This window comes from Dasypus novemcinctus, chromosome 31 (assembly GCF_030445035.2).
Source record: "Dasypus novemcinctus isolate mDasNov1 chromosome 31, mDasNov1.1.hap2, whole genome shotgun sequence".
Taxonomy (NCBI): domain Eukaryota; kingdom Metazoa; phylum Chordata; class Mammalia; order Cingulata; family Dasypodidae; genus Dasypus; species Dasypus novemcinctus.
This window is the reverse complement of record NC_080703.1, coordinates 25,548,858-25,572,915: the sequence shown is the minus strand read 5'-3', so window position 1 is coordinate 25,572,915 and position 24,058 is coordinate 25,548,858. Positions and strand designations below refer to the sequence as shown.

The following is a 24,058-nucleotide window of genomic DNA, read 5'->3' as shown; positions in this document are numbered from 1 at the left end:
CTCCGCCGCCGCCGGCCCCTCCCTGCGCCCTGGGGTCCCCCGCTAGGGCCGCTCGGCGCCACCTGCTCGGGGCCCTCCTCCGCGGCGCGCGGCTCTGCGGGGCGGGCGCGCCCGCAATCCACGCCCCGCCGCCCCTCCGATCGCGAGCCGCGGGAGGGGAGCGCGGCGCACCCCAACCCCCCCCCCCCCAGCCACCTCGGGGACCTGGAGGGAGGGGCGGCCCCACCCACTCTGTCCTCCCGGATATACACCCGCCGGGCCCGGCCCCGCCACGCACTCCCTGCCGGTCTTCAGCACCCGTGCTGGGCCAGGCGCACGGTCGCGGAGCCTGGAAAAGAGCCTCGTGGGCAAAGTCCAGAGCGGGAGGCCGTGCGGGTGGTCCTGAGCGAGGGGAGGGGAGCACAGGTGATTCTCGCAGGTAAGCCCTCCGGGCGCATTATTCCCTGGGCGGAGTTAGGCTGGGATAGACAGGATCGGGCCAGGGCTGGGGCGAGGCGAGGAGCCCAGCGTGGGTGCACGCGCCCCTCTCAATCGGGCGCCCCAGGCTCTTGTGCCTCGCCCAAACCCCGGCCCTGGTGGAACCCCCAGAACCCTGGCAGGTCAAAACCCCCGCGTTTCTGTCACAGGGCACCACGCTCCCGGCGGGACTGCAGAGCAAGCCAGGGCGACCGAGAGACACTTGGCAAACGTCAGGACAGCCGAGTCTCTGTGTTGGGTGTACTTTCTGCCCCCGCGCCCAGGAGGCAGCGGGCTGCCGCTAGGGTTCTCGAGCTAAAATGGTTGCTCTTTGGCAAAAGCAAAAGAGTTTGCATGGGGGGTGGGTGCTTAGCGAGCGCAGACGTTCCGCTTGGGGTGCTGGTCATAGGTGGTGGCGATGGTAGCCCAATATTGGGCGTGTAGTTAACACCACTGAGCTGTATTCTTGAAAGGGGTGCCAAAAGGGCAAGTTTATGTTGCTCACATGTTACCGTCATACATGTTTTTTTTAAGTAAATGAATTGCATTCCCCCTACCCCACTAATAATTTGATGAATAGAAATATCCAGTGCAATCTGCAAGTGTCTAAACTCCTAGAAAATTAGCTTTAAGCTCAGCCTCCCAACACCTACCCATGAAAACAAAAATAAATAGATAAATAAATGGTGATATGACCTCTCTCCAAAGGATATACAAATCCATAAAGGAGATAAATAATTCAACATTAAAAAAAATTACTGAGTCGAATAGAGTCAGGTCTCGTGGGGGCAATTCTTCAAGCCTGACCCTTTTCTAGCTTCACATCCTTCTAGGAAGCTAACAAAGGCAGGTTAGCTCTAGAAATGTTAGTGGAAAAACTTCTGGGGCTAGGGAGAAGTGACTGTATTCCCAAATAAATCACAATTTTTGGTGTTAACACATAGTTTAAAAAAAGGTTCTCCAAAAGAGATTGCATGGTAGAAAGGACTACCTTTGAAGCTGGACAGACCTGAGTTGGAATCCGTGACCTTGAGCAACCTACTTCTTGCAGTCTTGTTTTCCTGATCCGCAAATTGAGGCTATAATATGGACTCCAAGGAACTATGGAAAAATGTTTATTTGTTCCAAATAGTTCAGGAGGCATGCCCTTCCTCTGCAGTGACCTCAGGCCTCCCGTGGAATTGATTTGACCAGTGGAATGTGGGCACAAGTAAGACACGCCACTTTCCAGACATCAGCTTGAAGAGCCATCATGTGTTCCACTCTCTTTTGCTTTTCTTTCTGCCAGGAGAGCTGCTTGCCCCAGATGGGGGCTCTCTTTTGCTGGAGTCCGGGAATGAGCAGACTGTGGCATAGAGCAGAGCTGAGGCCAGGTACTAATGGCCACGGAAGGAGGAAAATAATTGTTGCTACAGAGATCTGGGGAGTCGCTTGTTAGCGCAGCATGACTTTGCCTAAGCTGACTGATACTTTGATTACTATGTGGGTGTTTCTTAAGTCCTTTATTGACATAAAGACTGAGGAGGTGGGTGCCTGTTGAACTAGAGATGTCAGCTGTTACCTGCCAAAGGAGCTCCCCTTTTGTGGGAGGCCACCTAGCCCCAGCTGCTATTACAAGGGAAGAGGGACAGTCATTTTATGTCCTATTATCTAACCTAAACCACAATTACTCCACCCTGCCCAGCCAACCTAAGGCTCCGTGAGCTGGCCCAGGAAATTCTCACCTGAGACTAAATCATCGAAAAATTGAGACATTCAATAGATGCCAGCTGAGAAGGGAGCTAAGCGGAAAGGAATCGCCAATGCCGTGATGGGCCAGAAGCAAGCCAGCTGTGTGGGGTCAGAAATGACAGTAAGGCAAGTCAGGAGCAAGAGGCTAATGGAGCAGGTGTACTGGCAGAAGAGCAATGGTGTGAAAGAGAGATGCTGCTTTCTCTGCTCCCGATACTCTTCCCTGCTGTCTCAGCCTGCTCTGTCCTCTACTCATGGGTGGCGTTCCGACTCAAAAGTCTCTTACTCCCAAAATCTTTCCTTGACCCACCTTACTGTAGCAAGTTTGGAAAAGGCCCTTAAGAGCTGACCGCAGAATTGCCCTTAAAGAGGAAATGTCTTCGTGTCAGAAAACAACAGTAGGAGAACAAAAGACACGGTAAATTGAAAAAATATTTGCCCTACCTATATGCCCAGTATACGAGTGAATTTCCTTAATTTACTCAGGTGGTAGAAATCATTAGGAAAAAAAACACAGAGGCAAATATAATGACTGGGAATCTAGCAGTCATCCTGTATCATGTGAAGACTTTGGGAAAGGAAGCTGTGCATGCTTGGAGAGATAAGACAAACCCACCATACCTCTTAAAATAATGCAGCTGAATTAGTAGCCCCCAGGGGACAGCTGCACCATTATCGCCTCCACATGGACCGAGAGAGCTGGTCTGGAATTTCCAGCAGCTGCTTCTGGAACTCCCTTGATTGGCTGGGAATATCATTCTTGCCAGTGGCACGCACAGCCTTGGAAGGATGTTCATTCACCAACAAGGGAGTAAGTGGATGTTGACCTAGCTGGGCAGGCCAATGAATGACGCTCAACCACAAGTAGGGAGAAAATCTTCACCACCAGATCACCTTCTGGTCGTAGCTGGGTCAGGAACACCTGGTCTGATGTGTGCTACAGCCCAAATAATAATGCTATCTAATACTTATTGAGGGCTTAACTGTGTTAACTGTTTTACCATAGTAACTCATTTAATCCTCATCACAACCAAACAAGGTATGTACCGGTTTGTTTCCATTATGCAGATGGAGGAAACTGATTCAAAGAGAGGCCAAGCAACTTGCCCAAATTCTAGGGGAGCCCGCCTTTAAATCTAGGCAATTTGACTATCGATGAGTTATGAACCACTTGCTTCATAATGGACCCAGTTCCATTTCCTCAGCCTAATGAAACCATTGAAAGGTCAGTTCTGTGCCTAGAATTCCATTTCCTGCCATACTTTTGTTCATTTAGAAATTGATTCTCCCATCACCACTTTGAGGGAAGTAGGGCAGGTGCTGGGTGCCTACACCCAGCCACAGGAGCCTGCATGCAGTAGCATTCAAAAGTGTTTATCGTTTGATAAATGAAACTCCATTTTGCAGAAGAAGAAATGAAAACTCAGAGAGGAAGAGCCCAATCTGAACTGACTCCAAGTCCAGTGCTCTTGCAAATAAATAAAGCCCCTTGCCTGAACTCCAGCTGTAATCCGGGCATGCAGGCATCCAGTGGGAAGAGGAAAACACTAGAATTACAGTATGGACAGCCCACCACCAAGTAAATGAGTAGCTCCATTAAGGTCACCCTGAGGCTGTATCCAGTGCAACCAAATAGCAACAAGGGTCATATGCAACTTTGCAGGACACCTATTTACACACATTTTATTGTTTTCCTAAAGTGAAAATCAGGTCATTTTTTATTATTAATTTTATTAATACAGGTAAAATTAATTTTATACACACAGGTATAAAATAGACAGTGAAAAACCATCTATCACACCCCCCCCCCCGCAAGAAAAACGTTGGTAATATTTTTTATATATCCTCACGGACATTTTTCTATGCTGTGACATAGTTCTTTTATTCAAAAACGAATTCCTACTCTAAAATATAAAATGCTTTATAATTTGCTTTGTTCACGGAAGAATATAGTATAGACAGTTTGCTTTAGCGCTTTGTCATCAATTGTTACAGTTTCATAGTATCACACTATGTGTACCTTAATTTCGTTATTCCACTATTGATGAACAGTAGGATGTTTCAAACTTTGCAATTCAAAAAATTCTCTTTAAATAACATTCTACATTCGTTCAATTATTTCCTTAGAAAAATATACTGGAATTATAAAGGCCGCGTGAAACTGTATATAAATATTATAAATATGGTTATATAGCAAATTTACTCTATGCTAATCCTGCGTGGGACTTCTCAAATGTGTAGGGGTTGGTTGGATGGTGTAGATTGTCCATCTCTGGGACAACTGGGCTTTCTCTCCTCTACGTGGCTTGTCACCCCCCAGAAGGCTGGCCTGAGCTGCTTCTCATCACACTTTCAGGCTTCCAAAAGAAAGAAGCATGACAGCTTCTGGAGGCTTACCCTGGGAAGTGGCACTGTGTCACTTCTGCCATATTTCAACAAATAATGCTGGACTAATTCAAGATCCATATGCAAAAAAAGTATCCTAGACCTATGTGTTGGTCAGCCAAAGGGGTGCTGATACAAAATGCCAGAAATCAATGATAAAGGGTATTTGGGGTAGAAGCTTACAGACACCAGGCCATAAAGCGTAAGTTACTTCCCTCACCAAAGTCTGTTGCCACGTGCTGGAGCAAGATGGCTGCCGACGTCTGCCAGGGTCCAGGCTTCTTCTTCCTCTTAAGGCTCCGTGGTCCCAGCTTCTTCCAGTATCAGCTGTAGGCTGCGATAAGTCTTGTCTCTCTCCCAGGGTTCATTCCTCTCCAGACTCAGCAGCTCTCTCCACAAGGCCAGCTGTATACTATCAGGCTGATGGCTCCTCTCTCTTCCCGGGGCCTCTGCCGTGTCTAATGGAGTCATCTCTCTTTCCTCATGTATCTGCTTCTCTGTGTATTTACCTCCTGGGCCTCCAGTATTAAAAACTCCAACTTTCTCTTCTGCCCTGTCTTTTTCTCTGAGAGTCCCATCCCATGAAGGGGGCAGAGACTCGACGTCCTACTGAAGTGGCCCAGTCAAAGCCCTAGTCATAATTTAATCAATTAAAAGTGAAACCTCTGAATTCAGTACAGTCTAAGGGTATCACTAGCTCAGAGGAACAGACCAGTTTACAAGCATAATCACTATTTCTTTCTGGAATTTATCAATATCAAACTGCCACAGTCTATATCGCCTACCTTGTAAGAAAATGAACTCCAAAGGGATCATACGCTAAAATGTGAAATGTAAACTGCTTAAATTCTTAGAAGAAAACTTAGGAGGGCTCTCTATGACCTTGTGTTAGGAAAATGGAGCGAGCACATGCTACCTTTAATGGAAAGGGAAGGATGAGGCAGAGGCAGAGCCAAGGGTTCAGGAGGGTGGGGTCAAGAACTATGGAGAATTATTCACAGGTAATTCTACCTAATCGAGGGACTTTGGACATTTATCAGACTGGATTTCAGAATTGCCATATGCAGAGAGAACACTGCCCTGATCAAGGTGGCAGAATGAGGCACCCCAGGGCTCGTACCCCATAAATGCTTTGACAACCAGCAAGAACTGGTAGAAACATCTTTCTCAGGCTCCTGAAAACAGTTAAAGGATTGCAGTGACAGGGCATGTGCCAAACCAGAAAAGGGCAGCTTGAAAGTGGTAGGATCTTGGGGTGCCTTGGCTTGTCCCTAAGCCACCCCTCACCGACTCAGCAAGGTGACAGCCGGCGCTCCCAGTGTGGCTCCCTGGTCCCAATTCCAGAGGAAGCAGAGTAACCCTCATGCACGTGCTGGGAGCATGTAAGTCTGGGCCACTCGACCTAACCAGGATGCTCACTGCAGGCTCGCCGTCCCATACCCGGCCCTGCGTGCAGAAGGCGGCTCACAGAGCTCTCCTGCAGAGCACTGTGGGAGGGCAGTCAAGTCGCAGCTGCCTGGGGCAAGAGGCTGCTGGCTGTAGGACATGCAGGGCAGGGCCTGGGATTGTGAGGAAATACTGTTTCTAGGGAAGAGGGGACATTTATATGATATAAATGGGGAAATTCCTGGGGCCATGCATGCATACCTAGGACAAGATACATGAGCAGAAAGGACAAGGAGGACCCTAGGGTTTTGCCTTGATCTGTTCTCCAAATTCATTGTATGGATTAACTCAGAAGGAGTACACACACACAGCCCAATCTGCAAAGAATGGGAAAGTGTTGTTCCCCCCTCCCCCTTTTTTTGTCTTTGTAAGCTCCCGATATTCAAGGATATCTCTTTCAGAGCGCTAACTGGATACAAGTCTTAAGGAACAGATGCCTCAGAGACTAAATTCCAGTGATAACACATTAAAGTATCAAAATGTCCAGGTTTCAGCAAAAGATTACAAAACATACAAGGAAACAGGAAGCAATGACCCAAGCAAAGGAAATTAAAAGCTTGAGAAACCATCAGCAAAGAGGACCAGACCTTAGATGTACAAGACAAAGACTTTTTAAAAATGGTCCTAAATATACTCAAGGACCTAAAGGAAAACATGGACAAAGAATTAAATGGCATTAGAAAAACAATAGATGAACACAAAGGGATAAGAGAGAGAAATTTTGAAAAGGAACCAGAGCTAAAAACCACAGTTAACAGAAATTAAAAATTCCCTGAAAGGACTCAACAGCAGGTTGGAGCTGGCAGAAGAAAGAATCATTGATATTAAAAATAAGACCATTGAAGTCATTCGGTTTGAGGAGTAGAAAGGAGAAAGAATGCAGAAAAGCGAACAAAGTCTGAGGACACCATCAATCATACCAATATACTTATTTATTAACAGAGTCCCAAAAGGAGAAGAAAGAAAGGGGCAGAGAGAATATTCACAGAAACAATGGCTGAAAACTTTCTGAATTTAACAAAAGCCATGAATATATACATCCAAGATGCCCCACAATTCCAAACAGGATAAAATCAAATAGACCCACATCATGACATATTACAATCAAACTGTCGAATGCCAATGACAGAAAATTCTAAAAGCTACAAGAGGGAAGCAATGTGTCACATATTAGGGAGCCTCAGTAGGATTAAGTGCCAATTTCTCATCAGAAACCTTGGAGGTAAGAAAGCAGCGAGATGACATATTTAAAGTGCTGAAAGCAAAGTATTGCCAAGCAAGAATTCTACGATCAGCAAAACTGTCTTTTAAGTATGATAGATTAAGACAGTCCCACATACACAAAAGCTGAGGGAGTTCATCACCACTAGACCAGTCATACAAGAAATGCTAAAGGAGTTCTGCAGGTTGAAAGGAAACAACGCTAGGCAATAGATTGAAGCCACATGAAAAGATAAAGATCTCTGGTAAAGGTAATGACATCTATAAATATAAATACCAGTGCTATTATATTTTTTAGCTTGTAACACCACTTTTTACTTGCTATAGGATTGTGGCAGTTTTGTATGTTTATGAATTCTAAAAATAGATATGGATTGTGTTAACGTCTGGTTATATTAGATTCAGAGGTTTCATTTTTACTTTATTAAATCAAGATTGGGGCTTTTATTTGACCACATCATTAGAGCAATCCAGTTTGAGTCCCAGCTCCCCCCTCTCTTTGTGGGCTATATAAACAGATACTCAATCAAAGACAAGCAAGTAAATATACTTAGAAGGAGTACACAGAGTTTAATTTTCATTGCTGGAGCCCCAGGGAGAGAGCTGAGCCCTTTGCCTGATAGTTTGCAGCTGAAGAAACCAGATCCCTGAACAGCTGAGAAAGTCTGGAAGGAAACAGCCCCAGGAAGAAAGATGAGCCTTATGCCAGCCTACAGCCAAGATCAGAAGAAGCTGGGACCATGGAGACTTAGGAGGAAGAGGAAGCCTGAACCCTCTCAGAGACCAGCAGCCATCTTGGTCCAACACGTGGCAACAGACTCTGGTGAGGGAAGTAACTCACACTTTATGGCCTTGTGACTGTAAGCTTCTACCCCAAATAAATACCCTTTATAAAAGCCAACAGATTTCTGGTACTTTGCATCAGCACCCCTTTTGGCTGACTAATACAAGGATCTAAAAGGCAAAGGCATAAAATGTAATGATACATCAATGGGTTTTGACTCCTAAGGTATAACTGTAATTTGTGAAAAGAACCACATGAAGATGGGACAAGGGGGTATAGGAACATAATTTGTATACTCTAGGGAAGTTAAATTGGCATTAAATCGAACAACATTGTTATAGATTTAGGATATTAAATTTAAGCCCTATGGTAATTACAAAGAAAATATCAGAAACCATGCACACTCTTAGAAACCGGAAGTCGAGTACAGGTTACCAGGAACGGGGCTGTGGGGCGGGAAGTTGATGCACAGTGGCTGCAGGCTTTCTGTTAGTGGTGAAGGGAAAGCTCTAGTAATGGGGTGGTGGTGAGGGCATCACAGTATGGTGAAAGGTATGCTTGGCGTGGTTGGGATGGGAAGGTTTATGTTGTATATATGTTTCCATAATTTTATAAAAGGAGCGATTAAAGACAAACAATAAAAACAGTACAAGATCCCAAATTGGATCTATCATGGAGGAGAAAATGCCCAAAAGGATATTGGGACATGTGAAAATTTTGAAATATTGACTGTAAGTTTTATATCAATGTTCAATTTCTTTTTTTTTTTTAAGATTTATTTTTTAATTTTTTCTCTCCCCTTCCCCCCTCCCCCCATTTGTCTGCTCTCTGTGTCCATTCACTGTGTGTTCTTCTGTGTCCACTTGGATTCTTATCAGCAGCATGGGGAATCTGTGTCTCTTTTTGTTGCGTCGTCTTGTTGTGTCAGTTCTCCGTGTGTGTGGTGCCATTCTTAGGCAGGCTGCACTTTCTTTCGCCCTGGGCGGCTCTCCTTATGGGGTGCACTCCTTGGGCGTGGGGCTCCCCTACACGGGGGACACCCCTGCATGGTAGGGCACTCCTTGCGTGCATCAGCACTGTGCATGAGCCAGCTCCACACGGGGTTTGAACCGTGGACCTCCCATGTGGTAGGCGGACGCCCTACCCAGTGAGCCAAGTCTGCTTCCCAGTGTTCAATTTCTTGAACTTGAAAACTGCACTTCAAGTGGTTACATAAATGAATATCCATGTTCTTAGATAATGTACATGGAAGTATTAAGTGTTAAAGGAGCATGATGTGTACCACCTGCTCTCACGTGTTCAGAAAATATTTAGATATATTTACACTTATAGTCTGTTTGTTTTCTTCTTTAGAAAGCACCAGAAACGGAATCCAGGACTTCCCGTGAGGGAGGGAGGCACCCAATCACTTGAGCCACCTCTACTCCCTGCTTGTTGTGTCTTTCTTGTGTTTCCTCATTGCATCATCTTGTTGTCTCATCTTGTTATCTTGTTTGTCTTCTTTAGGAGGCACTGGGAGCCAAACTCCAGACCTCCTATGTGGGAGGTGGGCACTCAACTGCTTGAGCCACATCTGCTTCCAATAAGATCAAACTTTGGGGGGCTCTTGAGGAATCGAATGAGTGTCTTTTGCATGTGAGAGGACTATAAATCATTTGTGACCCAAAGGTGAACTACAGTGGTTTTAAAGAGATGTACACAAATTCTGTGCTATTTCTCCCCTCGAGAGGCGGACCTTAATTCCTCATCCATTGAAGGCGGGATGGACATAGGGACTCATTTCTAGTGACTAGACTGTGGCAGAAGAGATGCGATATCATTTCCAAGATCAGGTCATAAAAAGATGGTGCCTTCTGTCTTAGGTGGGCTCTCTCTCTCTCATTCTTGAGTCACTGGCCAGTGGGCAGCTGCCATCTCCTAAGCACACTCGGGCAGCCTACGGAGAACCACGTGGACGGAATTAAGGTCTGCCAGCAACCATGTGAGTCACCTTAGAAGCAAGTTTTCCACTTGAGTGACCATGGAAGTAGATCATTCAGTCCAGCCTTGAGATGATGGGAGTTCCATCCGACAGCTTGCTTCAGCCTCACAGGAGACCTTAAGAGAGAAGCACCCAGCTGAGTTACTACCCGATTCCCGACCCACAGAAAATAGGAGATTATAAATGTTTCCTGTTTTAAGCCACTACGTTTGGGGGTAATTTGTTACTCAGCCACAGGTAGCTAATACACATGGCTACACTTCCATTTCATGATTTTTCTCTCCTTTCTTATTACTACCATTGACCATCTTTTCATATGAAGCAGGGAGAATAAGAGCATTTGGGACATGGTAAATATACAAATTTATATATAGATACCTACCGATAAATATAATTGGCAAATGTGTAGACACACAGAAAGTGGGAACAGAATAGAGAATCCTGAAATAGAGCCACTCAAATATGGCCCATTGATTTTTGACAAAAATGCAAAGTCAATGTAATAGAACTTTCTGTTTTCATTTCCTATTGCCGCAGTAAAACATTACCACACACTTAGTGGCGAAAGATGACACAAGTTTATTATCTCACAGTACTGGCCACCGGAAGTCTGAAAATGGGGCTTGCGGGCTAAAATCAAGGCGTCAGCAGGACTGAGCTCCTTCTGAAGTTTCTAGGGGAGAATCCATTCCTTGCCTTTTCCAGCTGCATTCCTTGGTCTGTGCTCCCGTCCAGCGGTGACATCACTCCAAACCCTGCTTCTGTCATCACGTCTCCTTCTCTGACTCTCCTCTGTCCCTCTAGTAAGGACCCCAGTGATTATACTGGGCCTGACTGGAGGACCTTTTCAACAAGTGATGCTGGGACAACTTGACCTATGCTTCACACTTTGTAAGAAAATTAACTCAAAATGGATCCCCACATGGGCAGTCGTGGCTCAACTGATAGAGCGTCTGCCTACCATGTGGAGGGTCCAGGGCTCGATCCCCAGGGCCCCCTGACCCACGTGGTAAGCTGGCCCACATGCAGTGCTGCTGCGCACAAGGAGTGCACACCGCAAGGAGAGCCCACCCCATGTGAAAAAAGCACAGCCCACCCAGGAGTGGTGCCGCACACACAGAGCTGATGCAGCAAGATGATGCAACAAAAAGCGATGCAGTTTCCCAGTGCTGCCTAATAAGGCAAGCGGACGCAGAAGAACGCACTGCGAATGGACACAGAGAGCAGACAACAGGGGGAAGGGGAGATAAATCTTTAAAAAAATGGATCCCCAGGTGATATTATTAGCCTTTTGGGTAGGAGGTTAAGTGTATTTTCTACACGGTGCCTGCAAGTTACAGCATAGAGAGTATTTGAGGATTAACTGAGATACCAAATGTGACAGATCTTTTGTTTGCCTTTCATTTTTAGGAGTTCTCAGGGATTGTACCCAGGACCTGGTGCATGGGAAGCAGGCACTCAACCAGTGAGCTACATCTGCTCCCCATGAGACAGTTCTTTGTAAACCAAAAGTGTGCTATGGATGTCAGCTCTTTTTCTGCTAAAGGAAGTGTAGCAGTTTGATATCATGAATTCCAAAAAGAAATATGGGATTTTGTTTGTAAACTGGTCTTTTCCTCTGGGCATATGAGAGTACATTGGATTCAGTAGGGTGTGTCAGTAGGGTGTTGATAAAAGGCATGGCAGAGAACAGAGCTGAGGGTTTTTGATGTTGGAGTTTGATGCTGAAGTCTTTAAGCTGAAGCCCCAGGAAGTATGCACACAGAGGAAAGAGAAGCAAGCCCTGGGAAAAGAGGAACCCAGGAAGCCTGAACCCTCGCAGCCATCGGCAGCCATCTTGTTCCAACACGTGAAAATAGACTCTGGTGAGGGAAGTAACTTATGCTTTATGACCTGGTATCTGTAAGCTCCTACCCCAGATAAATACTCTTTATAAAAACCAACTCATTTCTGATATTTTGCATCAGCACCCCATTGGCTGACTAATACAGGAAGAAACAACTTAGATATTCATTCTTCTGCAACCATGTTGAGGCCACAAGATAAACACCACAGACGTGAAAGAAAGAGTAAGAGAGAAAGGGAGGGTGGGATGGAGGGAAGCAGGGAGGGGAAAAAAGCCCTTGTCCAAAGATGAAGTGATATGCAGGTAGTGTGATGAAAGTACATATGTGACACTGTCACCTCTAGCGGCCACCTGATTCATTGCCCCTTCCCAACTTGTCCCTTTTTTTGTCTTTTTTTTTTAATATTACATTAAAAAAATATGAGGTCCCCATATACCCACTCCTCCCCCCATAGCAACAACCTCCTCCATCATCATGAGACATTCATTGCATTTGGTGAATACATCTCTGAGCACTGCTGCACCTCATGGTCAATGGTGCACATCATAATCCACATTCTACCACGTTCCACCCAGTGGATCATGGGAGGACATACAGTGTCGGGTAACTGTCCCTGCAGCACCACCCAGGACAACTCCAAGTCCCGAAAATGCCCCCACATCACATCTCTTCCTCCCAGTCCCTACCCGCAGCAGCGCCATGGCCACTTTCTCCACACCAATGCCACATTTTCTTCGATTACTAATCACAATAGTTCATGGATAGAATATCAGTAAGTCCACTCTAATCCATACTCTATTCCTCCATCCTGTGGACCTTGGATTGGTTGTGTCCACACCACACCTACGTCAAGAGGGGACTTAGATTCCACATGGATGCTGGCTGCCCCTTGAAGAAATGCACTGTGGAGCATTGGGCATGGAGGAATGTATCCAACCTCTGCACTTTATCAGTAAGGAAAATGAAACCCAGAAAGAAGAGACATTCCCAGGCTCACACCGAGAGCTGGAGGTAGATGGGGCTGCCAGGCTTATGGTAGAACGTTCTTCGTGGATTCCCTCCCAATGGCAGTTCTTAGGGATGTGCGACATGGTCCTTCCACCTGCCCAGCCGCTAAACCCAAATATTCAGACAGATTACCAAAACAGGCAGATATTCTAAAAAGAATAAAAGGGAGAAAACCAATTTACAGTTCCTATACAAGGAAACATCTGTATAAGGAAACCTTTCTTATCTCACAGGGAATTGTAACTTTCTTTTTGCTACAATCTGCTGAGGAGTTGGTGACTTCTTGCTACTCTCCCTTACAGAAGAACAATGACACAGTTGTGGGGTATTTATCTAGAGGGCCTCTGTGAACCTCTAAATGTGAGCCATTCTCTGGGTGCTGTGATCTGAAGCTTTTTCGTTTGTTTGCTTGCTTGTTTTTTTAATATAAATTGCCAAGGAAGGAGGGGATTAATGGCCTTTAAGGCTTTAGCCACTCACTTAAGAATTGGTTTTGCCAAAGTTTAAAAAGAGAAAAGAGAGAAGTGGATGTGGCTCAAATGATTGTGCTTCCGCCTACCTCATGGAGGGTCCAGGGTTCTTTCGGTTCTTGGTGCCTCCTGGAGAAGGCGAGCTGACACAACAAGATGACGCAACAAAAGAGACATGAAGTGGAAAGACAATGAGAGACAAACACAGCAGGGAGCGGAGGTGGCTCAAGAGATTGAGTGTCTCTCTTCCACATGGGAGGTCCTGGGTTTGGTTCCCAGAGCCTCCTAAAGAGAAGACAAGCAGACACAGAGAGCACACAGCAAATTGACACAGAGAGCAGATAGCGAGTACAAACAAAGGGTAAGTAAATAAATCTTTTTGAAGAAGAGAGAGGAAAAAAACTACAGATATAATGGTGTAATGCTTTTTTTTTTTTTTTTTTTACTTCCCAGCCTAAAGAAAGAGAGTTCTGGAAAGAAGCTGCGGCCACATCTTGATGTTTCTTTTTGGATTAAGCCTAACATTCAAACCCATTTCAAATGGGATAAAACTACTGAAGAAAGAAAAGAAGATTGCCTGAAGCACAAAGCCCAAAAGTAGTACTCGAGAGAGCCCGCTCTCAACTCCAGAGAGCTGAGGACCAGCAAACACACACGCAAACAGGAAACTTGCCAAGCACCTGTGGACAAGGTAGAAAGGCCGAGTTGATGTGAACGCCATCCCGAAGGCTCTGAATGGGCAGAGGGGCTTTTACCCCTCCCGCTGCAAGGCTCCCCCTCAGCACGGGACACGGGCGGGGAGAGGAAATGCCCGTGGAGATGGATCGTGATGCGAAGGTGGGCGCCTTTATAGATACCATGCCCGTCTTACACCCGAATGGTTTGCTTTCTGGCAGGACATATTTAGGCTCATCGTATGCTCATATTTACTGGCAGACATTGTGCAGTAAATTGTCTCTGGCTATTACAAGCGTGCTCGATCGGTGTGCCCGGCAGAACCCTGTAAGCGTGAGTGTTACCATGTCAGGGCACAGTGCTTAAGTCCTACCAGGCTCCTTGTGGGCGATTATGAACATCGTTCATTTTCAAGGGCACAGGGAAGAGTTAGTGAACTGACAGGTGTCAAATGGAGGAAGGGGTTTTGATTTTTTTTTTTTCGCTCTCCATATCACACAAGCTGTTTGAGACAAATTTCATCCAACAAGCCTTGTGGGGATAGCACATGACAGAGTGGCAGTTGCAGTTCAGCGGATTTGAGCGGGGATTTTATTTGGCTCTGCCTCTTTGGCACGGAGGCAACTCACCCCTCAGAGTTTCGGTTTTTTCCAACTGAAAAACGTGGACGGTGGCAGCACCAAGAACCCCTGTTTAAGGCCCATGTAAGATATTTTGGGTTGTGCTTCGTAAGTGGTAAAATAATACAAAACAGGATGGAGTGTTTGGATTTTTTGTTTTCCTTTAGCAGATTTTACCCCCAAATGAAAATGAAGGGGTAATATCCTTACCACCAAATTATACATTCTGTATTAGCCAACGGGGCGCTTATGCCAAACACCAGAAATCTGCTGGGCGTTATAAAGGGTATTTATTTGGGGTAGGAGCTTACAGATATCAGGCCATAATGCATAAGTTACTTCCCTCACCAAAGTCTATTTTCACGTGTTGGAGCAAGATGGCTGCCAACGTCTGCCAGGGTTCAGGCTTCTTGGGTTCCTCCCTTCCAGGGGCTTGCTTCTCTCTGGGTTCAGGTTTCCTTTCTTCCTGGGGCTGGCTTCTCTTTCCTCCCTGTGCATACTTCCCGGGGCTCCAGCTTAAGTCTTCAGCATCAAACACCAACATCAAAATCCAACTTCAGAAACCCTCAGCTCTGTTCTTCACCATGCCCTTTATGATTTACGCCCAAATTATAACTCAGTCAAGCCCAGATGAGCGTACAAGCATCATCCAATATTTCTTTCTGGAATTCATCGATTCTATCAGACTGCTACCCACCCCATCAGCCTTTCTCATCCCTGGAGGTTTGTCCTGTCAAATGAAAACCACTCACCACATTTTCCATCCGTGCCGAGTCAGCCGATTTCTTGTTAGCTTTTCTGTCCTTCCTGAGTCTTCCCCGCTGTGGTTGTGACAGATCTGCATCAAGTATTCAGTGCTCTTTCAACGGCCTTGTGTAAATGAAATGACTTTTTCAAAATCAGCGCACCCAGTGTCCTGAGCAGTCATTCATACTTTAGTATAAATGGGTTTTAAAATTCTATTTAGCGTCTTTGCGTTCACAAGAGAACTCAAGAATGAGGAAGACACATGAAAGAGAATAAAGGAGGGACAGAAGTTAGCAAATTTAAACTAGCCAGACATGGGAGATGGTCCCCTGGAGAGGGCCTAACTTTTGGTTGTCACTTGGTCCCACGATTCTGTAAGCAGAGCTCTAGGGCTCACAAGCTTGATCAGCTGTACCCGCTTTGCTCTCTGGATGGCATTATTTAAACTGCAGGGCCAAGCTGGCGGCAGGGCCGCAGTGGCCACCTGGGGTGTGTCACCTGGCACAGGTGTCAGTCTTCCCTGTCTTGAGAGCCCCTCCCCCAAGCAGGTTCCCCCAGCTCAATGGTGATGACTTGCCCCAGACTTTTTTGTTCCTTTCAATAAATATATCTATTTGTGCTCTAGGAGATTTTTCACATAAAATATAAAAATCACTTTTTAAAAATCCTTTACCATCTCTCTGTCTCTACATCGGGGTTATATGGACACCAATGCCCAGATATTGGGGGGGAGAGATCCCTGCCCTCTGGACTTCACCTTCTCAGCTGCATGCCCGCCTCGTGCGGAAAGATCTGGAGAGCACTCTGTTTTCTAAAGGAACACCCCACACTCTGATTGAAAGTAATTTTACCACTGTCACAGAACCAGGCTTGAAGGCACGGCATTAACGGGGTCATTTGATTCCCTCACCTTCGTTCCGTGCCGAAATGTTCACGAAAGACCTTTCAAGACTAATTCCCTTTCATTTTAAATTTCTGCCGCTGCGGCCTTGGCCGCTGCTCAAGGTTTGATTCTCACGGTCTAATGATTATCTTTGTGGGAGAGATTATTTCCCCGTCAGACATTTCAGCCTACATTTCCCCGCCTTTATTCATACCAGTCTATTCTATTTGAGGCTTTCTTTCCGTGCCCAGTGAGAGAGCCCCCACTCTCTCTATGCAGACTTTCATCATGGCACGACCCATCTGCTGAGAATGAGTTAGCATCGAGATAAAGGAAGAAAATTAAGATCAGACTAAAGTCAGGTTAGATTATAACCTGTGGGAAGCGGATGTGGCTCAAGCAGCGGAGCTCCTGCCTACCACATGGGAGGTCTGAGTTCGGTACCGGGTACCTCCTAGAGGAGTTGAGTCAGGGGAAACAGACTTGGCCCAGTGGTTAGGGCGTCCGTCTACCACATGGGAGGTCCGCGGTTCAAACCCCGGGCCTCCTTGACCCGTGTGCAGCTGGCCCATGCGCAGTGCTGATGCGTGCAAGGAGTGCCCTGCCACGCAGGGGTGTCCCCCGCATAGGGGAGCCCACGTGCAAGGAGTGCGCCCCATAAGGAGAGCCGCCCAGCGCGAAAGAAAGTGCAGCCTGCCCAGGGATGGTGCCGCCCACACGGGGAGCTGACACAACAAGATGATGCAACAAAAAGAAACACAGATTCCCATGCCGCTGACAACAACAGAAGTGGACAAAGAAACAAGACGCAGCAAATAGACGCAGAACAGACAGCCGGGGTTGGGGGGGAGAGAAATTAATTAATTAATTAATTAATTAATTAGAAAGATGAATAAGACAGCGAGCTGACACAAGATGGTGCAACAAGAGTCACAAGGAGGAAAACATAATGAGAAACACAACAAAGCAGAGAGCAGAGGTGGCTCAAGTAATTAGGCACCTCCCTCCCTTGTGGTAGGTCCCAGGTTCAGTTCCCATTACCTCCTAACAAGGAAGATGAGCACACAACAAACAGATACAGGGAGTGCAAACAATGAGGGGTGGGGAGGTAGGAATAAATAAAATCCTTGAAAAAAAAATTATAACCCATGCTTAGAAAGACCTAAGGTCCATTCCAAACAGATTTTATGACCAAACTGCCTCCAACTGGTTCTGATACTACAGAGCTAGATGACCTCTCTGTGCCTCAGTTTCCTTATCTGTCCAGTGAAGGTCACTCTAGCTACTGGGCTCCTGTGAGGTTTAATGAGGTTTGTAAGGAGGGCAGCAGCAGGGCTGGCATTTAGATAGTTCTCAATACACCTCTTTGAGCCCCTCAGTTATCTAACTCACTCTACGGACACATGAACGTCTGTGTGAAAGCATGTGCTGGCCTCAGTGCCACGTGTCAGCCCCTACCCTCACTGCTCTTAGCCCCCACTGCAGTGCACTCTCACAGCTTCCAGTAGGTTGCACTTGAGTTTCCAGCCAGTCTTGACAGGGCATAAAAGGGACCTTCTGGATTCTCTGCTACACACTCTTCTTCTGGAACTGATCCTTTCCTGACTCCAGCAATTTGCCTCACAAAGGAAATAACTTTTTCTTACATATCAGGCAACTGATTGCTTTCAGATGGACAGCTTCCCAAGCCAGGCCACTCTGGGTCTTTCCTGGAAGTCTTTTTTTGTTTTTTTAAATTTATTTCTCTGCCCCCTCCACCCTCGTTGTTCATACTTGCTCTCTGTTCTCTGTGTCTGTTCATCATCTGCTCTCCGTGTCTGCTACTCTTCTTTTTAGGAGGCACCGGGAACCAAACCTGGACCTCCCTTATGGGAGGGAGGCACCTAATTGCTTGAGCCACCTCCACTACCTTCTTGTTGTGTCTCTCATTGTGTTTCCTCGTTGTGTCATCTCATTAAATTTTTACTTATATATTAAATACAATAAATCTTTTTTTAAAAACAAACAGAGGCACCATGGGGCATCTCACAAAATGAAGGAAAAGAGAGAGTTATGTAATTAGGGGGAGGGGTGGCGTTTAGGTGATATTTAAATGAAGCGGCATTTGATGATGTAAAGGTATCATCATATGCTCCGGGCTGGGAAGAGGACCCAGGAAGCTGTGTCACTGACAACAGTGACATTAAGATAGCTGTGGAATGCTGCGTCCCGAAATCCCTTTCCTCCACCTGGCTGAAAATGGAGGTGCTTCTCTGTGTCTGGGTGACCGCCCATCCTCCAGCAAGGGTGGGGTAGTTCATTCTTACTGACAAAATCTCCAACAGCAAATTTTCTGACAGTCTTAGAGATGGTTAGAGATTTCTGATAGTCTTCAAGAAAAATAAAAAGCTGTTCAGGGAGCAAGAAAGCAGTACTTACTCCAAAAAGGGAGTTGTTTTTTTTTTAAATTAGGCCAGTAAAAATAATTTATTGAGAAATGGGGGGAAAGAACAGCACTCGCTGAGAAATGGGAGAGAAAGATGGAAATACACACCAAGATTTGATGCGGGCAGAGAGAGCGGGCGTTGGCTTGTATGGTCACATTTCAAGCCATTAATTTCTCCTCTTCTTGCTAATGCTAAGAGGAAGGGCCCCAGCTGTTATGGGTTACCCCACCAGTGGTGAAGGCCAATGGTGGGGCCTTTTTGTGTGAGGTTATCCAGGACCAATGGGGAGGCCTGTTTGGAATTATCTGGGGCCTTCCCTCAGCCCTGAAAGATTCCCAACTGGGACTATAAGATCAAGGTCAAGATCTCAGTGGGGTCTCATGGCCATGTCGTCTGTAGGCCATATTGTCTGTCTGCCATGTTGTCTTTCAGCCATGTCATCTCTCAGCCATGTTGTCTGTCGGCCATGTTGTCTGTCTACCATGTTGTCTATCAGCCATGTCATCTGTCAGCCATGTTATGGCTCATCTTCTCCCCATTTCCCTGAACTAATCTGCCTCAACTTCCCCCTCAGAGGGTTCACGCCCTTATTCTTCAGGGGGTGCTGAGGGGTGCTGGTCATTCTTTTGTAGTTAGTTCCTGCTGATTAGGGCGGTAGGCCCTGCCTGACAGGGCATAGACCTCTCTGGCTATTCTGTTGAGGTGGAGGAAAGACAGGTCCATTACGCTGGTTGGAACTGGATGAAATCCCAAGAAGGGAGTTTTTATATTCCCTTTACAGTGACACTGTGTCCTTGGGAGAAATATTTTTTGTTGTTAACTCTGCAGCTGATTTTATCTGTGATTTTTTATTTCAACCTGATGAATGGCCTGGCAGATTTCTGTAGTCCGAGCTAATTTCTCCTCTCTCGTGTCGCCGCGGGGGTGGCAGACAAGTCATTACAACACAGTGTGCAAAGGTGCTCTTTTGGGAGAGACCTAATTTAGATTTCATTGAGGTGGAGGAAGGAGGCCTGCAGGGGACAGCTGGGAACGGCAGAAGTGGGCCCAAGGACAGCGGGGCAGAATGAGGGCATGGACAAAGGCACAAAAGTGGGGCAGAGGACAGCACATAAGCATAAGCGTTGGGAGCGTGAGCCAAGAGATTCCTGGAAAGCCGGAGCAGGACCGTGGAGCTGCACAATTACGATTCATGCCAGGCTCTGTGTCCCGGCAAGAGAGCGAAGGTGACCTGGCAGGGCAGGTCTTTTGTTTGGGGAAGAGTTATTTGAGCGGTCTTCAAGAAGTGTAGACAGGGAGCGGAGGTGGCTCAAGCGACTGGGCGCCTCCCTCCCACATGGGAGGCCCCAGGTTCAGTTCCCGGTGCCTCCTGAGAAAAAGAAGACAAGCACACAATGAGCAGACCATGAGTGCGGACAATGAGGGGTGGGGGAGAAATCAAGCAATCTAAAAAAAATTAAAAGAAGTATATACAAATGTATAAAGGTCAAAAAGGCAAGTAGTCCCCAGGGTGAGTGGGCCAAGAGAGAATTCCACAAAAGCTGCCCCTTCCTAAGGCGCTGGTTTGCCAAGCTGCTCCCTGAGGCGGTGTGAAGCCATTTCATAGAAGTTGTCCTGCGCCATCCCAGCTGACCTGGAGGACGTTCAGGGAAACCAGCTGACCTTCAGCCCATGCCGAGTGGCAGGAAAGGACAAGGGGACCCCTGACATAAACTCGGCACGAAGCAACACGGTGGTCCCCAAGGTGGAGACTGGATTTAGCTGTGGGGGCTCGTGAGGGTCCTGGGAGGGACGGGTCCTGGGGTGACAGCGCACTGAGACAGGCTAATGCGCCCACTTCTGTCTTCATTGGCAGGACCCCCCCCTTTGCTGCTCTCTGTGTCCATTTGCTGCACATTCTTCTGTGTCTCCTTGCCTTCCTCTGTTGCGTCATCTTGCTGCGCCAGCTCTCCATGGGCGCCGACTGTCAGTTCTCCACAGGTGCAGGTGCAGACACGAACCCAGGGCCTCCCATATGGTAGACGGGAGCCCAGTCAGTTGAGCACAGTCACTTCCCCCCTAAAAGCATTTTTAATTAACTTATTTTATTTTTTCAAAATTTACTGTAGTAAAACAGATATAACATAAATTTTGCTATTTTAAACCATTTTTCAGTGTACAGTTCAGAGGCATTAATGACACTGACAATGCCGTGCAACCATCACCACCATCTGTTTCCAAAACCCCAAACAGAAACTTAGTGGCCATTAAGTGAACTCCCCATCTTCTCCCCCCTTCCCAGCCCCATGCTTGCCTCTACTCTACTTTCTGCCTCAATGAATTTACCTATTCTAGATGCTTTCTATAAGTGGAATCATACAATATGTGCCCTTCTGTGTCTGGCTTATGTCACTCAACATGACGATTTCCAGGTTCCTCCGTGGTCTAGCACGTGTCAGAACTTCGTTCCTTTCAAGGCTGAATACTCTTCCGTTGTATCTCGTTGTACCTCGTCTTGTTTCTCCATTCATCCTTTAATGGGCACTTAAGCTGTTTCCACCTCTTTGTTGTTTTGCATAATTCTGCTATGAACATTGGTGAACAAATACCTGTTTGAGTCCCCGCTTTCCCCTCTTTGGGGTGTATGCATGGGGGTGGAATTGCCAGATCATATGGCAGTTCTTTGTTTACTTTTGGGGATCCGCCACAACGTTCTCCCCAGCTGCTGCTGTGCCGTTTTACCTTCCCACCAGCAAGGCACGAGGGCTCCAGTGGCCCTACGCCCTCTCCAACACTCGCGTTTTGTTTTTGTTTTTGGGGTTTTTTTGTCTTGTTTTGTTTTTTAAGATTTATTTTTATTTATTTCTCTCCCTTTCCCCCACCCCCCACCCCAGTTGTCTGTTCTCTGTGTCTATTTGCTGTGTGTTCTTCTTTGTCCGCTTCTGTTGTTGTCAGCGGCACAGGAATCTGTGTTTCTTTTTGTTGCATCATCTTGTGTCAGCTCTCCGTGTGTGCAGCACCATTCTTGGGCAGGCTGCATTTTCTTTCGCGCTGGGCAGCTGTCCTTACGGGGCGCACTCCTTGCACGTGGGGCTCCCCCATGCAGGGACACCCCTTTGTGTCAGGGCACTCCTTGCACGCATCAGCACTGCACATGGGCCAGCTCCACACTCAAGGAGGCCCAGGGTTTGAACCGCGGACCTCCCATGTGGTAGATGGACGCCCTAACCACTGGGCCGAGTCCGCATTTTGTTTTAATAGCCACCTTTGCGTGTGTGCGGAGGTATCTTACTTCATTTTAATTCCCTTTCTGTGAACGCATCTTTTACTGAATTAAAAGGTTTGGCCCCATGTTAAAGCAGCAGCTCCCACCCCTGAAAGTGGCAGGGGCCAAGGCTGGAGACCGCGGGCATCTGGAAGGACCCCGAGGGCCACGGACACACAGCGGCCCAGAGCAGGGAGCAGCACATTTTACAGGCCTGCTCCTGCCGGATTGTTGCCAGGAGAGGCAAACCTGTGCCCTCTTGTTTTACAACCTGGAAGGATTGCGCATTAATTCCCGGGGCCTGCTGATTATCCCAGACAGAAGGGACACCTGGAGAGCACAGGGGTGGAGGCCGGACAGAGAGGAGAAGGCTAGGAGCCAGGTGGGGGCGGGGGGGGGGGGGGGCAGAAAACAAGGACAAACAACAGCACTTTCTTTTAATTTGCTAGCCGGCTGTCCTTGAAAATATGCAGCAGGAGAACTAGCAGATCTTGTTTGCAGGTACCGCCTTCTTCCTCCTCTGTGGAGCTAAGCTTTGGAGGAATGTATCAACGGGCTTCTGAGTTCTCATTTAACAAGACTCCTGAGCACCCGCTATGCACCAGCTACCAAGAGGACAAGAGAAGAAAACACGGGGCCAGCTGCCGAGGACCTCACAGCCTTGCAGAGCTGACAGATAGACGATTAATTGAAAGTGTACGATGAACCCCTAGAACAACGAGGGTATATTGGAGATGAAAAACAAGAGCCAGTTTTTTTAACATTTGTTTTGGGTAGCTCTGCAACGGTTAATTGAGTGTTCAGGCCATAATATTATTCATCAAAACAACCATCATTTCCATTGTGTAGAATTCTAATGGACATTCCTGTGCTGTTCCCCATCACCTATTATTTTTTTACTCACATTTCCCATCATTAAATTAAGTGATGTGTCTAACCCACCAACTTTATTTGGTTGACTGTTCTTTTTGAGTTGACTTGGGTTTGGGTTTATTGGGGATGGTCAAATTCTCTACGGTCGAAACTATGTTCTTATCATTTTTTATCATATTTAGTCAAATCTGCATTGGATACTGGGTACTGATGACATTTGGATGACTATGATGACTTTTCCTAGAAGGGATATCTATTTACTCCAAGATTGGGTCTGAAAATTATCTCAATAGACAATTATAGCAATCTTTCCTTGTTTATTAGAAGTCAAACTAAACTCCTATAGTCTTTGAATAAATGCTATTATTTCCTTTTAAAAAAATTGCTTTTGGGGGAGCGGATGTGTCTCAAGTGGTTGAGTGTCTGCCTCCCACATGGGAGGTCCCGGGTTTGGTTCCCGGTGCCTCCTAAAAAACAAACAACAAGTGGGGGGGTGGGGTTGAATGGGACCTCACATATATATTTTTAATGTAATATTATTACAAAGTCAATAAAAAAAAAAAACAAGAAAACAAAGGAAAAAAACCCACTCAGGGGAGCCAATGTGGCTCAGGGGTTGAGCTCCAGTTTCCCACTTATGAGGCCCCAGGTTCAATCCCCAGCCCCCATACCTCCAAAAAAAATTTTGCTTTTGGAAAACAAGTGCAAAAAACTGAGTCCCCCTGCTGTTTTGTTTTTTACCATTCAATCCCCACTCTTACTCCTCTCCTCTCCCCATAGTCACCCACTTGAATGGATTTGAAAAACACCCTTGGATATGTTGGTATCCTTGTAAAACTACACTGACGTGTACCAAGCCACTGAATCTGCTTCTTACTTTTGTCTCTGACCACTCTGATTTTAAGGTCCACTCCTGATGCACATGCACGTCTAGCTCGTACACCTCATTGCTGCAAGGTAGACCGTAGATTCCACCCACGCACAGTACTTACCCCTTCCCCTTGTGATAAGGCCTGGTGGCCTCCAACCGCCTCTCTTCCTCCTGGATGCTGAGATGAAGGTCCACGGACATGTTCCTTCTTGGGCCCGGGAGGAAGTTTCCCAGGAGCAGGCTGCATGGATAACGGGGTAGACGCTCTTTCTTAAGCACCTCCTACTGCCGGCCAGCTCCCCACACTTGGTACTGCCTGACTCTGCACTTGAGCCCAGCGGCTGCAAAGTGAGATCCGTTTCGGTTTGCACGTTTCTGGTGTTTGATGAG

General features: G+C 46.6%; 1 long non-coding RNA gene across 5 annotated transcripts; it reads left to right on the top strand.

Moving 5' to 3' along the window:
• The first annotated feature begins 81 nt into the window (after positions 1-81).
• Positions 82-22,869, top strand: LOC131277086 (uncharacterized). Of its 5 annotated transcripts, none has more exons than XR_009184293.2 (4): positions 82-418; positions 9,377-13,690; positions 13,783-14,166; positions 22,426-22,869. It is a non-coding gene; the product is annotated as an uncharacterized lncRNA (long non-coding RNA). The 5 variants fall into 5 exon arrangements; XR_009184294.2 differs by having other exon boundaries at positions 143-418; positions 11,415-13,690; XR_011647823.1 differs by lacking the exon at positions 22,426-22,869 and having other exon boundaries at positions 143-418; positions 11,415-13,690; positions 13,783-14,757.
• Positions 22,870-24,058: the final 1,189 nt, after the last annotated feature.